Source organism: Palaemon carinicauda, chromosome 14 (genome assembly GCF_036898095.1).
Source record: "Palaemon carinicauda isolate YSFRI2023 chromosome 14, ASM3689809v2, whole genome shotgun sequence".
NCBI classification, from domain to species: domain Eukaryota; kingdom Metazoa; phylum Arthropoda; class Malacostraca; order Decapoda; family Palaemonidae; genus Palaemon; species Palaemon carinicauda.
The window spans coordinates 26,691,980-26,708,880 of NC_090738.1; the positions used below are offsets into that span (position 1 = coordinate 26,691,980).

At 33.0% G+C, this 16,901-nt stretch overlaps 1 long non-coding RNA gene across 1 annotated transcript in view; it reads left to right on the plus strand.

Moving 5' to 3' along the window:
* The window catches only part of LOC137653495 (uncharacterized), a 551,696-nt gene extending 536,769 nt beyond the window's left edge, over positions 1 to 14,927 (plus strand). Inside the window, exon 4 of the long non-coding RNA XR_011046493.1 lies at positions 14,792 to 14,927. This is a non-coding gene — a long non-coding RNA (uncharacterized lncRNA). The remainder of the gene's footprint in view (positions 1 to 14,791) is intronic.
* Positions 14,928 to 16,901: the final 1,974 nt, after the last annotated feature.

Here is a 16,901-nt window from a genome sequence, read left to right on the forward strand (position 1 = left end):
TTGTTACTATAGAATATAATGATACATGCATATTATGTCACGTGCCATGGTGTATAGTTTAATTTTGTTACGCCCCCATTTGTCACTCTTGTTATGCCCCATCTGAACATTTTGTTATGCCCTCTCTGGCCCTTTTATTATGCCCCTTCTGGCACTCTTCTTATTTCCCCTATGGCACTTTTGTTATCCCCCCTCTTGCACTTTGTTATGCCTCCACTAGCTGCTTTGTAATGTCATCTCTGGCACTTTTCTTGTACCCCCTCTAGCACTTTTATTATGCCCCCTCTGGTACTTTTGTTATGCCCCTCTGGCGCTTCTGTTATGCCCCCTCAATCTGTTTTATTGTGCCCCCTCTGGCATTTTTATTATGCCCCCATCTAGCACTTTTGTTATTCCCCCTCTGGCACTTTTCTTATACCACCTCTGGCACTTTTATTATGCTCCCTCTAGCACTTTTCTTATACCACCTCTGGCACTTTTCTTATGTTCCCTCTGGCACTTTTCTTATGTTCCCTCTGGCACTTTTCTTATGTTCCCTCTGGCACTTTTCCTATGCCCCTTGTGGCACTTTTCTCATGCCCCCTCTGGCACTTTTATTATCCCCGATTTGGCACTTTTGTTATGCCCCCTCAATCACTTTTCGTATGCCCCTCTGGCCCTTTTATTATGCCGCTCTGGCCCTTTTATTATGCCCCTCTGACACTTTTCTTATGACCCCCTCTGGCAGTTTTCTTATGCCCCCTCTGGCCCTTTTCTTATGCCCCCTATAGCACTTTTCCTATGCCCTCTCTGGCACTTTTCTTATGCCTCCTCTGGCACCTTTAGTATGCCCCTTCTGGTCCTTTTGCTATGCCACCCTCTGGCCCTTTTGTTATGCCCCCTTAATCACTTTTGTTGTGCCCCTCTGGCCCTTTTATTATGCCCCCCTCTGGCACTTTTCTTATGCCCCCTCAGGCACTCTCGGTATGCCACCCTTTGGCCCTTTTGTTATGCCCCCTCAATCACTTTTGTTATGCCCCCTCTGGCCCTTTTATTATGCCCCCTCTGGCACTTTTCTTATGTTCCTCTGGTACTTTTCTTATGCCCCCTCTGGCACTTGTGTTATGCCTCCTCTGGCACTTTTCCTGTGTCCCCTCTGGCACTTTTGTTATGCCCCCTCAATTACATTTATTATTCCTTTTCTGACATTTTTCTTATACCCCCTGTGGCACTTTTATTATGCCATCTCTTACACTTTTGTTATGCCTGCTCTGGCACTTTTATTATGCCCCCTCTGGCACTTTTGTTATCCCGCCCTCTGATCCTTTTGTTATGCCCCTCAATCACTTTTGTTATACCCCTCTGACCCTCTTATTATGCCCCCTTTGGCACTTTTCTTATGGCCCTTCTGGCACTTTTCTTATGTCCCTTCTGGCACTTTTTATACCCCCTCTGACCCTTTTATTATGCCCCCTCTGGCACTTTTGTTTTGCCCCTTCTGGCACTTTTCTTACGGCTCCTCTGGCACTTTTCCTACGCCCAATCTGGCACTTTTCATAGCCCCTGTGGCACTTTTATTATGCCCCCTCTGAACATTTTTATGCCCCCTCTGGCCCTTTTATTATGCCCCCTCTGCCACTTTTGTTTTGCCCCTTCTGGCACTTTTCTTATGCCCAATCTAGCACTTTTTATACCCCTCTGGCCCTTTTATTATGCCCCCTCTGGCACTTTTATTAAGTTCCGTCTGGCATTTTTGTTATGCCACCCTCTGGCCCTTTTGTTATTCCCTCTCTGGCACTTTTGTTATGCCTCTTCAATAACTTTTGTTATGCCCACCTCTGGCACTTTTATTATGCCTCCTCTGGGACTTTTGTTATGCTCCTTCAGGCACTTTTGTTATGCCCTCTTTGGCACTATTGCTGGGGTTTGTTCAGAATATGGATTTCTTCAACTGTTCAATTTTACAGTGCAACCTGAGGTTTGCCAACGTAGATTCTATGTTTTCCCAACATTGGAGAATTTGCTTTCGATATAAAATGTAAGAAATTCTCTCTCTCTCTCTCTCTCTCTCTCTCCGGAATGCTTAGGGATAAAAAATGAATGCTACCTTTTATGAGACTCTGAGAACTAGAAGACTACTTTTAAGTCATTTAAATTGCGTTTCAGTTTGTATTTGATATTTTGTCCTTGAATCTACTGTTTCGAATGAACACGTTATAGCTTTTGTAGCTCATTATTGTTGTTGTTGCTCGTTAGTTTCCTTTATTTTATTTTCTGAATACCTCTGTTCTCCAACGTTCACCCTAATAGTAGTTATTTGTTAATGACTAATATTTTCTTCTAAAATCCTGTATTATATAAATGTTGCATTATCAAAGTAGAATATGAAAGCAGCTTTTAAACTAACGACAGACTACAATAAATCTAACCAGTATAAGTCCATCCCTAATGTGAAAGCATTGTTAGAAGTGTATTAATAATTTGATGATATCTGGTCTCTACATAAACCAGAAGAGAGAGAGAGAGAGAGAGAGAGAGAGAGAGAGAAGAGAGAGAGAGAGAGAGAGAGAGAGAGAGAGACTATTGATGAACCAGTGCAATTTACTTTCGTAATCACATGTAATGACCAAACGTTTTACCATTTTGTCAGATTAATCTATAGCCACAGACGTTTATAGACTCTTGAAGTCTCTTAAATGTTCGAAATTGCAAGCTGTTAGAGTTCCAACTGGCTTTACCAAACACCCACGACTGCATTCTTGTTTTCAATTATTCCAGAATTATGAATTAAATTCCATGCCATTTGCTCTGCAAGTAAATAATTTTTTAGAAATAAAATAGTACTTTAGTGTTTGGTAATGATGACAGCATGCTTCTTAAATGCGTATTTTCAAAGGGGAGTTGCTGTTTTCCAAATGAATATTGCAGAGAACCTCTTTGCCGGCCGCCGTATATCATGTTTATTGCCTTATGCGTATTATTAAATAATGTTTTGATAGTGGCGGCCAGTAAAAGAAACATTCTGTGTGACTTCTCTTTTTTATAACTGTTTTACTTTTGTCCTTCTTCGTATTGTTCTTCTTCTTGCTGTTATTGTTGCTGCTGCTCGTTCTTCTTGTCATTGATGATGAATTTATAGTCATTGTTGTAGTATTCCATGCATTTATTTACCCGTATTAAATTTTATTTTCCTTGTGATCTAAGAGAAGACAAATAACATTAATCATTCTATCGTTTTATTTGTACCTTATTTTATTCGTATTATAATTTTTTTTCCTGTAGCTTCTGTTCCTGTTATTGCTGTTAAGTTCAAATCTTTGTTGCGATATAATTTTTCAATAACTTTAAAAGACAAACGAAGATATATTCAGCCTAATATTTAAAAAATATCTTTAATGTATGAATTATCTTCTTCTTCTTCTTCTCCTTCTTCTTCTCCTTCTTCTTCTTTTTATATCATTGTATTCGTATTCCTTGACTATTTCTCCTTTACCAGAACGATCGACGAGATTCGTGTAAGCGAAGGACTCTCTGTACAATAGAGTTCTTTTCACGAGAACATGACGTAATTTTGATTCTATGTGTTTTCAAATTATTATTTTAATGGTAACGGACATGCACATTTTTAATTTTTAGTTAAATTTCTATACATTTATTATTATTTTATATGTATTATTTATTATTAACGTGTAATAATAGATAAATATTTGCTCTCTCTCTCTCTCTCTCTCTCTCTCTCTCTCTCTCTCTCTCAAAGAATGAAGAAGTAATCATTATATAATTGAAATAATTATGAACCATTATTTCATTCATTTAAAATCTCTCTCTCTCTCTCTCTCTCTCTCTCTCTCTCTCTCTCAAAGAATGAAGAAGTAATCATTATAAAATTGAAATAATTATGAACCATTATTTCATTCATTTAAAATTCTCTCTCTCTCTCTCTCTCTCTCTCTCTCTCTCTCTCTCTCTCTCTACGTTTTTCATTCTTAGAAAAGAAATGAGATTACGTCCCTCCCGATTCGTGATTTGAACTACTGAACTATACATGGAGAGATATGATCCCATTCTCCTGGATCATCGTCCTGACCTTTAGAAAGGAACACAATGCAAGGTGCTTCTTGGAATTAAACTGAAGGAGAGGAATCAATGATTAAGTGAATGGATTTCTCGGCTGTACGCTCCTTTCAAATATTACATTTGCATTTGAAGTTCCGAGTCTTTGATGGTCATGTTTATACGTATACTAGTGTGTTCTAGCCGTCAAAAGTGACGTCTAAATATTTAGGTAAATATGCACACGCAGATTTAACCCTTAGCCCACCCCACCCCTTTACTAACTACAACCCGCTGGTTGGGCAATTTGTGAGAAAGAGATTTCGAGTATACCATTCGGGGTACCGCTACTTACCGGGATATGACTACTTCCTCTCCCCCTGAGTGGGACAGGATATGTATATATATATATATATATATACAAACACAGACACACGCACATATATATATATATATACATACATATACATACATACATATATATATATAATATATATGTATATATATATATATATATATATGTGTGAATATTTTATCTCGGCTGTGAAGTATGTTAGTTCGAGATAAGAAACATATCGGTAAAAGCTCATAATATTATTTGCTTGCGGCTGTTAAGGGTTGTAATCTGAAATATCCTTGTACCTCTGCCCGGGTAGTCCTTCAGACCTTTTTGATACATTGTGGTTACTGTATAAGACAAAGAAAATGTCAAAAAGTCGGAGCTAAATGCGTAAGTAACTAATTTATCGTAGCTTCTGATTTACCAGGAAAGGTTTTAATGGGATCATTTGTGTCTATTTTTTGTAGTAATGAAAAAAGTAAGAGCACTTAAAAAAAGTATGATTCTATGACAGAATATCATTACAAGGCTTTCAGTGCTGTTTGGCAGTTTATTAAAAGTATCGCTGAAATATTTCATGGTTCTAGGTATGTTGCTTTTCTAATGAAATAATCGAAATGTTGAGGCTAAAGGTGAATTCTACCATTGTAGGACATGTTATGACATTTGTTATTTTATCTAATAACGATCCTGATAAAGGCTGATTCTATAAAAAAAAAAAAAAGTTGGTAATCATTGCCACTTTCATACTTCAGCTGCTGAATCATGGATGTATCCCTTGTAGAAAACAGTGGACTTCATCACCAACCTTGCCGTTAGATTAAAATTGGAATTTGGCTGTTACGTTTGTTCTTTTCTTTGAGCCCACTTCCTCTCTCTCTCTCTCTCTCTCTCTCTCTCTCTCTCTCTCTCTCTCATATATATATATATATATATATATTTGTGTGTGTGCGTGAATGTGTGTGTATAATTGTAAAAGTAATTAGTTTGGATTTGGGAGTATATGCATGTACTACATTGTATGTAGACCAGATCATACTTATATATCCATATATAATTGAACACATAAACAGAAATTTTAATCCATAATAGATTATTTTTTCTCGAAAACATTGTAGAATGTGTATCCATTTTTTTTAATCCATTGTGTTAACGTTATGATCGTGGATAGTTTTATTATTAAAATAACTCATCATATTTGCTCAATAAAGTATTAATAATTTCTCATGCTTATCCGGCCTTTTAAACAGGGATTTTCTTTTGCCTGCGTATAAGCTAAGTTGTATACGCATGAATATTTCGAATTTAGTCCGCTAACTTCCTTTCATGATCATCAGCCGTTACTAGTCCACTACAGAACAAAAGCCTCAGGCAGTTCTTTCCACCTTCGTATGTTTATGGTCTCTCTGTGCCAGTATACACCCGTAAACTTCGTCCATCTATAGTCTTCTCTTCCTTCCCCGCTTCTTTTTGCTATCTCTAAGGAGCCATTCTGTTATTTTTAATGTCCATCTATTATCTGTCTTTCTCATTATATGTCCTACCCATGTCCATTTCTTTTTTTTCACATGATAGAATAGATTTTATTTATACGTATATACATATGAGCTGCAGAGATAATTTAAGTAATGCAATGCATATTAAAACTCACCCGATTGCTTGCATACTCTCTTACTTGGCTATGGAAGTATATAAAGCACAGTCAACATAAACTAACAAGTACAAGAATTCATGAATTATTCATATTTTTATTTGTTTACATTTTTTCTTTATTTGATATAGATTCGTTTATACATTCAAACCCTTATTTACATATGCCTTGGCATTATGTATTCATTGGCAGTTCCTTTATATATTCAATATCAAACATATGCGAGTGACTCTTGTATGTTTACATTTGCCTTTTGACGAATGCTCCTTGCGAGAACGCATATGGCAATGCTTTCAATTTCATGGAAAATTAAAACCTTTCGAGTTACTCGTACGTAACTTCCATATGCATTGATATTGTTATACATGTTGTGTTAGTTTTTCATGCATAGCAAAAGTTAAAGAAAATAATTGATGAAATCGAGAAAGGTTGACTTCTACAACAAAATGCGACAGTGTAGATGTTACAATTTATGATTCGGGATCATAATGATGGTGAATAATAAAGATGAATAACTAAAAAACAAACGGACTCAAGATGTACAGTAGAATACCTTAAAGAGCCTTTACCCAACTCAATATGGGGTCGCTGATATATATATATATATATATATATACGTATGTATGTATGTATGTATGTATGTATGTATATATATATATATGTATATATATATATATATATATAGAGAGAGAGAGAGAGAGAGAGAGAGAGAGAGAGAGAGAGATAAAACCATATTTATGATATTGATATGGTACGTGTAAGAATCAATTTGAAAATTTACACAATAGTATGGGATTAAGAAATATCTCTTCATCATGCAAAACCGCATGGAATGCCTACATATTGGCCAGGAGAACATGGAAAGGCAAAATCGGAGAGGTCGTCATCCTAATCATGCTATAGACACGCCTCTAGAATGACTTACCATTATGCGAAAAAGGAAAAACACTTGTGGTTTGATTGGGATTTTAGATGGCGAGAAATCCTCTGGAATTGAATTAACCTCGTTAAAACTTCATCGGGTCGGATGCCAAGACCACAGGCATATAGCCTAACTAGTTTCATTGATTTTTAAAAGTTTGTTAGTTGATTGTATATATATGTATATATGTATATGTATGTATATATATGCATGTATATATATGTATATATATATATGTATATATATATATATATATATATATATACATATAGCCTAATTAGCCGTTAGTAGTCCACTGAAGGACAAAATTAATGCCTCAGACACGTCCCTCCAGTTGCGTCTGTGGTCTATGCCAGTCCACACCCGCAGACTTCAGTAGTTCAACGATCCATCGTCTTCTCTTCCTTTCCCTGCTTCTTTTGCAATCGCTAGGAACCCATTCTGTTATTCTTAATGTCCATCTGATATTTTTCATTCTCATTATATGTCTTGCCCATGTCCATTTCATTTTATTACGTGTCGTTAAAATATTCTCTACTTTAGTTTGCTCTCGTATCCATGTTGCTCTTTTTTTCTCTCTCTCTTAGTGTTATATTTATATATATATATATATATATATATATCCGGTCACGCTAAACTCTCCCCGTAATCATACTACGATGAGAGAAGGGACATGCGTGTGCATATCTATCTGAATGATTAGCCGTCATTTTTGACGGGTCACGTACACTAGTACTGTATATTTTCGGCGTCGGTGAGTCCGTGGATGTAACGACGGTAATCTATTAACATGAAATCTATTAATCATTCAGTGTTCCTAGTTTGATTAGTTTTGGCATTTAGTCTTGATTGTTGTTTTAAGCTTATGAATAATTATATACTTTATATGTGTGCAACAGCCATTTATGCTTTCGACCTTTCATTACCATGGTTGTATCGAAAGCAATTTGTGACTGCTGTTGTGATTTTGGCTTCAAAATTATTGAGGCTTTAGTGAATGTAGTAATTGATTCAGTAATTTCTTTGGTATCAAGTATAAGACGATAATAAAAGTAAGATGGACCTCTTGATTTAAAAAGAAATCCTGAAAAGAAGATATTTTGAAAGAAGATTTGGTCTCCTGAGCGTTTAGGCGTATTATGAATAATCTATCAGAGAGTTCTTAACCGTTTTATTGCCGCGTCTCTTTTAGTAGTTGCTCCTGCCCAGGTCTTATCAATAGAAGGAAATAAATGGTTTTTATTCATTTTATTGAGCTTGAATTCTCTACAAGCAATGATGTTACATAACATATTTACTAAGCTTATTTGTTTAGTAAGTTCATGAGATACTTGAAATTGCTTGTTAGTTACCAGGTCTTGAATGCATGGTCGCATGCCAGGTAGTGCATATACGATTTTTTTTTTCTTTTAAGGTTTTCGATTGATTAAGTTCTAATCATGAAAAGTGAGCTATGCTGTCACTACTACTTTCAACCTATAAACTTTCGAAATTCTACTTGTTCAGTTATGAATGGCCATAGCCTCTGTACCATGGTCTTCCACTCTCTTTAGTTAGAGTTCTCTTGCTTGAGGGTACACTCGAGCACACTATATTATCTCGTTTCTCTTCCTCTTGTTTTGGTAAAGTTTCCATAGTTTATATAGGAAATATTTGTTTAAATGTCATTGTTCTTAAAATATATTATTTTTACTTGTTTCCTTTCCTCACTGGGCTATTTTCCCTGTTAGGGCCCCAGGGCTTATAGCATCTTGTTTTTCCAACTAGTGTTGTAGCTTAGCAAGTAATGATAATAATATTATATATATATATATATATATATACATAGATATATATATATATATATATATACATAGATATACATATACATATATATATATATATACATAGATATACATATATATATATATATATATATACATAGATATACATACATATATATATATATATATATATAGTTATATACACACATACACACACACTCACCACAATAACAGTTGCAGGACATAGGCCTTAAACATGTCATTTCATGCTTGGTGTTTGGCCAGTTTACATCACCACTCTGGCCAATGCTGATTGTTGATGGTAGGAGATGTTCATTTGATCGCTCATTGCAGACCAACCTAGTACGGGGGGCCCTGACTAGCAAAGCTTTGCTGATCATCGCGATACGCAAACCTTTTTACCACATTAATGTATCCCCTCTCATAAAGGGTTATATATATATAATATATATATATATATACATATATATATGTGTGTGTGTGTGTGTGTGTGTGTGTGAGTATGGTTTGAAATGGCAAGTGTTTTTGCACATATAGAAACAAAGGGAAACGGAAACGTATATGATAACTAATATGAACTTGAACTCGGGATAAATTTATTAAAACTGTAAACGATTTTCTAAAGAAACAAGGTTAAAGTTAGATCTTGATTGCCATAATTGCCTTGCATATATCTTCTTCTGTAATCTTGTAAGTCCGCACTCGCTCATTCCATTATAATCTATCTCTAAAGCGCATTTTATATTCATGTACCATCATAAATGCGCATTCATATGCGCATTACACTCATCCAAAACAGCGCCCTCTTTACACGAAGTGCGCACTCATTCTCGTAACTCCGACAACAAGGATCAGCAGATGTTAAGGGGCGTATTATTACAAAACTCAGTTATTATTTTGATTGCGCCAATTTCTGATTCTTATTGACAGCTATCGCTTGCCGTGTAATACGATCAGCCTCATTATTGTTTTTTTTTTATTTATCGTTTATGACGATCTCTGTTTTGTGATGAGGATAGAAGTGAATATAGATATAGTTCTCTCTCTCTCTCTCTCTCTCTCTCTCTCTCTCACACACAATTGTTTATTTTATCCTACCGATCTTTGTTGTTTGATTGGGATAGAACTGAATATATATATATATATATATATACTGTATATATATATATATATATATGTGTGTGTGTGTGTGTGTGTATGTATATGTATATATATAGATATATATATATTTTCTCTCTCTCTAATATATGTGAGATTAGCGTTGACTTAAGAATTCTCTCTCTCTCTCTCTCTCTCTCTCTCTCTCTCTCTCTGTTTTTTCCTATTTGACGATCTCTGTTGTGTGACGAGGATAGAACTGAATCTCTCTCTCTCTCTCTCTCTCTCTCTCTCTCTCTCTCTCTCACAATTGTTTTTTATCCTTTTTTAACGATCTCTGTTGTTTGATTGGGATAGAACTGAATATATATATATATATATATACATATACATATATATATATATATATATATAGATATTTATTTCTCTCTCTAATATATATGAGATTAGCGTTGACTTAAGAATTCTCTCTCTCTCTCTCTCTCTCTCTCTCTCTCTCTCTCTCTATCTGATTTTTCCTATTTAACGATCTCTGTTGTGTGATATACATACATACATACACACACACACACACACACACATATATATATATATATATATAAAATGGTATAGATTGAGTTTATTTCATGTGTAATAGACTCGCTATGATATATTTATTGATATCGTTGGCAAACCATATAAAATAAATTTATGATCTTCACAAGGTCCCTTCGTCTTCCGGTTCTCAGCATGTCCTTGCTGATTGGATTGGCATCCTCATGTCCCTGATTTATTACCACACTACCTTATGTCTTTCGTTATTGTATGGTCTTCATTATTTATTTCTATTCAGTTGCCCAACTCTTTTAACATCGCGTTAATCCTCATTTTTTTTTCATCTAATATTAATTTGATGAGTCGTACTAGTCAGCTAATAGTGGTACTTAAAGTTATCTTGACAACAATAACAACAAAAACAACAAATGTTGACAACAATAATAAAAAAATAACAGTTGTTGACAACAAAAACAATAAATGATAATAATAAATGCCAATGTGACATAAGATAGAAGTAAAAGACTAGCAACACTTTTGTAATGCAATTGAAAATAACAATAAAGAAAATAAAGTTACAGAAGAACATGAAGGATATTCACCAATCCAATTCTCCCCTCTTACCCCCTCCCCCTTTACAAATTCGTTTTGGGTCGGGGGGGAAGCCATGTTGAATATACTTACTTTTAGTTATAACAACAGGAAGTCCTGATCGTTATAACGTCAAAGAAATGATCGTGATTCGTGATGGCGAGGGTTACAATTAGCACGGCAGTTGATATTTGGTGTAACTTACTGATTTCCTGAAGTTACGTTGTATTTTATTTCGTCCCGTCTTTTCCTTCTTCTTTCTTGCACCCATAATAGACTGCGCTAATTCCCCTCGCCGTAACTATTCGCGATTCGTGACAAAATGCTGCCGTAATTATTGTAGTTTTAAGGGGGAAGAACAAAGGGGTTCCACAGAGAGAGAGAGAGAGAGAGAGAGAGAGAGAGAGAGAGAGAGAGAGAGAGAGAGAGAGGGAGAGGGATTATGAATCTTGCTATCATGGCTTTATAACCTTACATTGTATGTAGAATCTTACATTAAAAGCATTGAAACAAAATGTTTATATATATATATATATATATATGTATATATATATATATATATATATATATATTCAAATAAGTCATATATATTTTTGATACATTAATGTCTGGATTCTCTTAACGACCTGGGATCAGAGCCCCAGGCGAAATCACACAAAGACAAGAGCTTGGGTCCGGCCGGGAATCGAACCCTGGTCGGCAAGCTTGTATAGACAGTGACTAAGCCACTTGGCCACGTGGCTTAGTCACTGTCTATACAAGCTTGCCGACCAGGGTTTGATTCCCGGCCGGACCCAAGCTCTTGTCTTTGTGTGATTTCGCCTGGGGCTCTGATCCCATGTCGTTAAGAGAATCCAGACATTAATGTATCAAAAATATATATGGCTTATTTGAATATGAAAAACACGTCTAAATGTGCAAAATTTATCATATATATATATATATATATATATATATAAATGTATGTATGTATGTATATATAAATCATATACATATGTATATATATTTTATATATATATATATATATATACATATATATATATATATATATATATATATATATATACTGTATGTGTGATTGTATTTATGTATATTTATAATGTCATGGGGAAAATGTGTGTGGAACTTTCAACAATCGATGGTAATATGGATGTACATGTATTATTTGCAATGTAAATGTAAATTTAAGAACATCGATACTCGCACATTACGTGTTTAAATAAAATGACTCCCTTTTCTTCCAACTTTTAAGAATTTCATAGCAGACGAGTTCTATATCCTGATGTCACATGTCACAAAAAAATGAGAGCTTCCACAATTACAGTCAAATCACTTTTTCTAATTTATTTATTCTTTTACTGAAATGAATTTTTTCGTGCAATCATCTGTCTGAAATCATAATCCCTTTTTTTTTTTTGCTCTCTCATCTAATTGTAGTTTCAGATTAAATTAAAATCCATTTTTACTGTTTTCTCTTTTGATCTCGGCGCTGAAAATCAATAATGGATTCCAAAACAATTTTCTCTAAGTGTGCACATATAAGTGTTCGTATGTATCTCAGAACTATTAGTGTATATAATTACACATGAGACTATTTAGATAAGAATAAGAAACAAAATCCACAAGAACTAGATATCCCATTACATATACCTATAAGTAAGAAATACGAAGTCGAAGCCGCGTCCGATATCAAGCAATCGGACAATGCGTGCAAGAAGGTGATGAAGACGGCGCAAGAAAGCGAAGTCACATTTTGGCAATATCTATAATTGGCCAGAGATAACATCATCGCCCCTTGCCAAAGGAAATAGATACCAAGTGTTTACGATTTTAATCGTAATGGAAAAAAGCAGCTGCCAGGTTTTGGGTTACATAAGTGCACGCTTATAAGTACTTAGTAATTCGTACTTAATGGCATGGTTATAAGTAGTACTTTTTTTTTTCTATTTATTCCTAATGGCGATACATTACACTTGTCTTTGGGCAGCGAGGAGAGGGAAAGTGCAAGCTGTAATTGTAGTGTTCTCTAATTTATTCCCAGAGGCAAATAGAAGGAATTCTTGTTCTGTTCGTTCTATATAGACTGGTAAGAATTTAGTTTATTTATTTTTATTTTATCTTAATAGTGCTGCAAGATGTCAACAGACAGACGTCAATAAACAGTAGTAGATAATTAAAAAAAAAAAAAAACGAGAAATAAATTATGGTCTTCATGAACTTCTGTCCTTAGATTATTATTATTATTATTATTATTATTTTTATTATTATTATTATTATTATTATTATTATTATTATTGTAGTAGTAGTAGTAGTAGCAGTAGTAGTAGTAGTAGTAGTAGTAGTAGTAGTAGTAGCAGTAAAAATTTGTTCTCATTTGCCGTATATTCTATCTAAGTCAGACTATGGTGGTGTCTACGAGCTATTATTATTATTATTATTATTATTATTATTATGAATAATAATAATAATAATAATAATAATAATAATAATAATAATAATAATAATAATAACAACATACATTCATTCATTCCACTTAATAGAATTCCTGTGTATGAAAAAAACAGAAAAGGACAATGCTATGTAAAGATTTTAAAGTAGAGATTGGAGCAAATAAGTAAGTTGAACGAATTAAAAGTCATAAATAATCACATTCGAGTCTCCGTTAACCTTACGAGTGTTCCAGATTACTGGTAGCTTGTCGGCGATGATGCCAAAGTTTAAAACCTTCGGTATTTGGTACTTGGCACTTGGTACTGACTTCTTGGCACTTCCAAGGAACTTAAGTGCTGACGTTCTTAGGAATGCCATGTATTACTTGAAATTCCTGTGGAATTTTCCCATTGGATAAAAGCTTATAAGCTGGGAAACTTTTAATAATTTACAAAGATGTCCTTTTAAATGAAGCTCAGAAGCTTGAGGTTTATGAATGAAAGGAGAAAGTTTCCATTCTGAAGAAACTAAGAAGTTATGGTATTTAGTGATATCTTGGAAGCTCTCCATTAGAAAGAAGCTTTGGCATTTTAAATGAAAATGAAACTTTTCGATTAAATAGAAGCTTAAAAGCTCATGAATTTCGAATAGAAATGGATGTTTCCCATTGAAATGAAGCGTACAGAAGATTGTCCAATAAATATCAAATAGTTACTGATGATGGTCTGAATTTTCATGAATGATAAGGAATATAACAATTCTTAGATCGGTCTTTTCTAATAAGTTAAAAACCTAAATGTTTATATACTTGTCAATGAACAATATTCCAGCTATGGGAGAGTAGGGAATAATTGTTATTTATGCTGACGTTTTTGAATAAGGAGCTTCGTGGCATCATTAATTCATGTACCAAATTGTTTAATTCTTCTAACTGGCGTCGCAACATCGAAGGTTATATACGCCGTTGTATATTAAAGTATTGCAAAAAAGGTAGTCTTGGATCGACAGTATCACAAAGTATCATTACATACTAATGTAGTGGGAAGTCTACAGTTATGAATCTGGAATAATGAGATATTGTATTATGTGAATCTTTATTTTGTAACGTTAACAATAACCTGCTATCGTGGATTGTAAATAATACCGAAGATTTGGAGGGTTCATATATTATGACGATTTGATTGGTCCTTGTAGAATTCCTTAGTAAAAGACACAAAATGTAAAATTTTATCATTCTATTATGTAACTTCACATGAAAATAATGTAATACAACTAATACTGATATTTCTACTACTGATCTAAAAATCACATTAATTCAGTAAATGAAATTGTATCAATATCACTTAGATATTTTTTGTCATTACGCAAGTACGTCTGTATTACTGTTAATGCTGGTCGTATCTTTGCAGGACAAGCGACACATGTTGATGCCCCGGGGCACGGACACTATTACAAAGGTACGCAACTGTCTTCCTGGCCTTTTCTCGTTATTACTGTTTTTTACTGCTGCTGCTCTTGTTGTTTTTGTTTTCTTGACGTTATCATTAAATTAAAATGGTCCAGATGTAGAAGCTGATTCCAGTTGTAGAATCAGATATATATATATATATATATATATATATATATATGTATGTATGTATGTATGTATATATATATATATATATGTATGTATGTATGTATGTATGTATGTATGTATATATATATAAATATATATACACATATAAACATACATATAGATAAATATGTGTGTATATATATACACACACACACACATATATATATATATATATATATATATGTATGTATATATATGTGTGTGTATGTGTTAAAATGTATATATACATATTCATAAATACTGTGTGTACATATATATATATATATATATATATATATATATATATATATATATATATATATACATACTGTACACACAGTATTTATGAATATGTATATATACATTTTAACACATACACACACATATATACATACATATATATATGCATATATATACACACATATTTATCTATATATATGTTTATATATGTGTGTATGAATATATATATATATATATATGTATATATATGAATATATATATACACATATATAAACATATATATAGATAGATATATGTGGATATATGTACACACATATGTAAATTATATATATATATATATATATATATATATATATATGTGTGTGTGTATGTGTTAAAATGTATATATACATATTCATAAATACTGTGTGTACAGTATGTATGTATATATATATATATATATATATATATATATATATATATATATATATATAGTATGTGTTTCCTAAGAGTTCTCATCTTGATATTACTTGACTTTTAAAATTCGAAATGGATTGCTCTCTAAGTGTTTCGAAGTTTTGATATTGCATATTTCGTATGAAATTATCCTTTTCCCGCTTATGCATAAGGTAACAATTTGGAAAGTAAAATTTCGTTTTTTTTTTTTTATGTTAGACGGGATTGATTAGTTATTTTGATATGATTTTTTTTAAAGAATGTATTATTACTCAGAGTAAATTTTAGTATTTTTTTTTTTTATAAATTCTTTTAAATTTCAATAATCTAAGTATTTTTTTTTATTATTGACTTTTTCGAAGCAACCAGCCGAGCATAAGTTTCATGGATTTCTTATTTTTCTTTGAAACGATACTATAATATATTTAATCTAATTTTAGAATAATAAGGTATTGTTATTGTTGCTATGTAACTTCTATAAGTAATTACATCCCGTTTATGTATGTGATTACGTTCAATGGCAACTAACAAGTGTATGGCATGAAAAAATATAACTTAAGTATGACAATAAAGGCTTCCCAGTAGACATGTCATAAAATCAAACACAAGTATTAAATAATAAGGATATTAATATTAATCTTATCATTATTTTTATGAATAAATGTAGAATTTTTTTTTTTATTGTAAGAATCCTTGATTTTACGGTGAATAAAAGTGCCCGGGTGTCATAATGTAATCTGACAGGAAACACAGGGATCATGAAACTTTACTATCTACGACTTCACTATTATACAGGGTGGTCCAAGAGTAGGTGGACAGTAAGTAATTACATTTATTTTGATATTATATATACATACGCTTAAATTTACTAACACAATTATTGCATTGACAATTATATTTTATTGTGAACAATTACACAAAAGCCCTTAAATCTTATTGTGAACCAACATACAAAAGCAAATTATATAACCGATACATAAACTTGTTCCACATACTGTCCACCTACTTTTGGACCACCCTGTATATTAGTGTTCTAGATCTAGTTGTGGAGACCAACCCGGTCTGGATTCTCTTACTATTTTCGTGTTCCGTGTGGTTTATTTTATATATATATATATATATATATATATATATATATATATATATATATATATATATACACATATATATGTGTGTGTGTGTTTATATATACTGTATATAATCAGAATATACGCAAAATTTTGAAATTTGCATTAGAGATTATTGGGTTA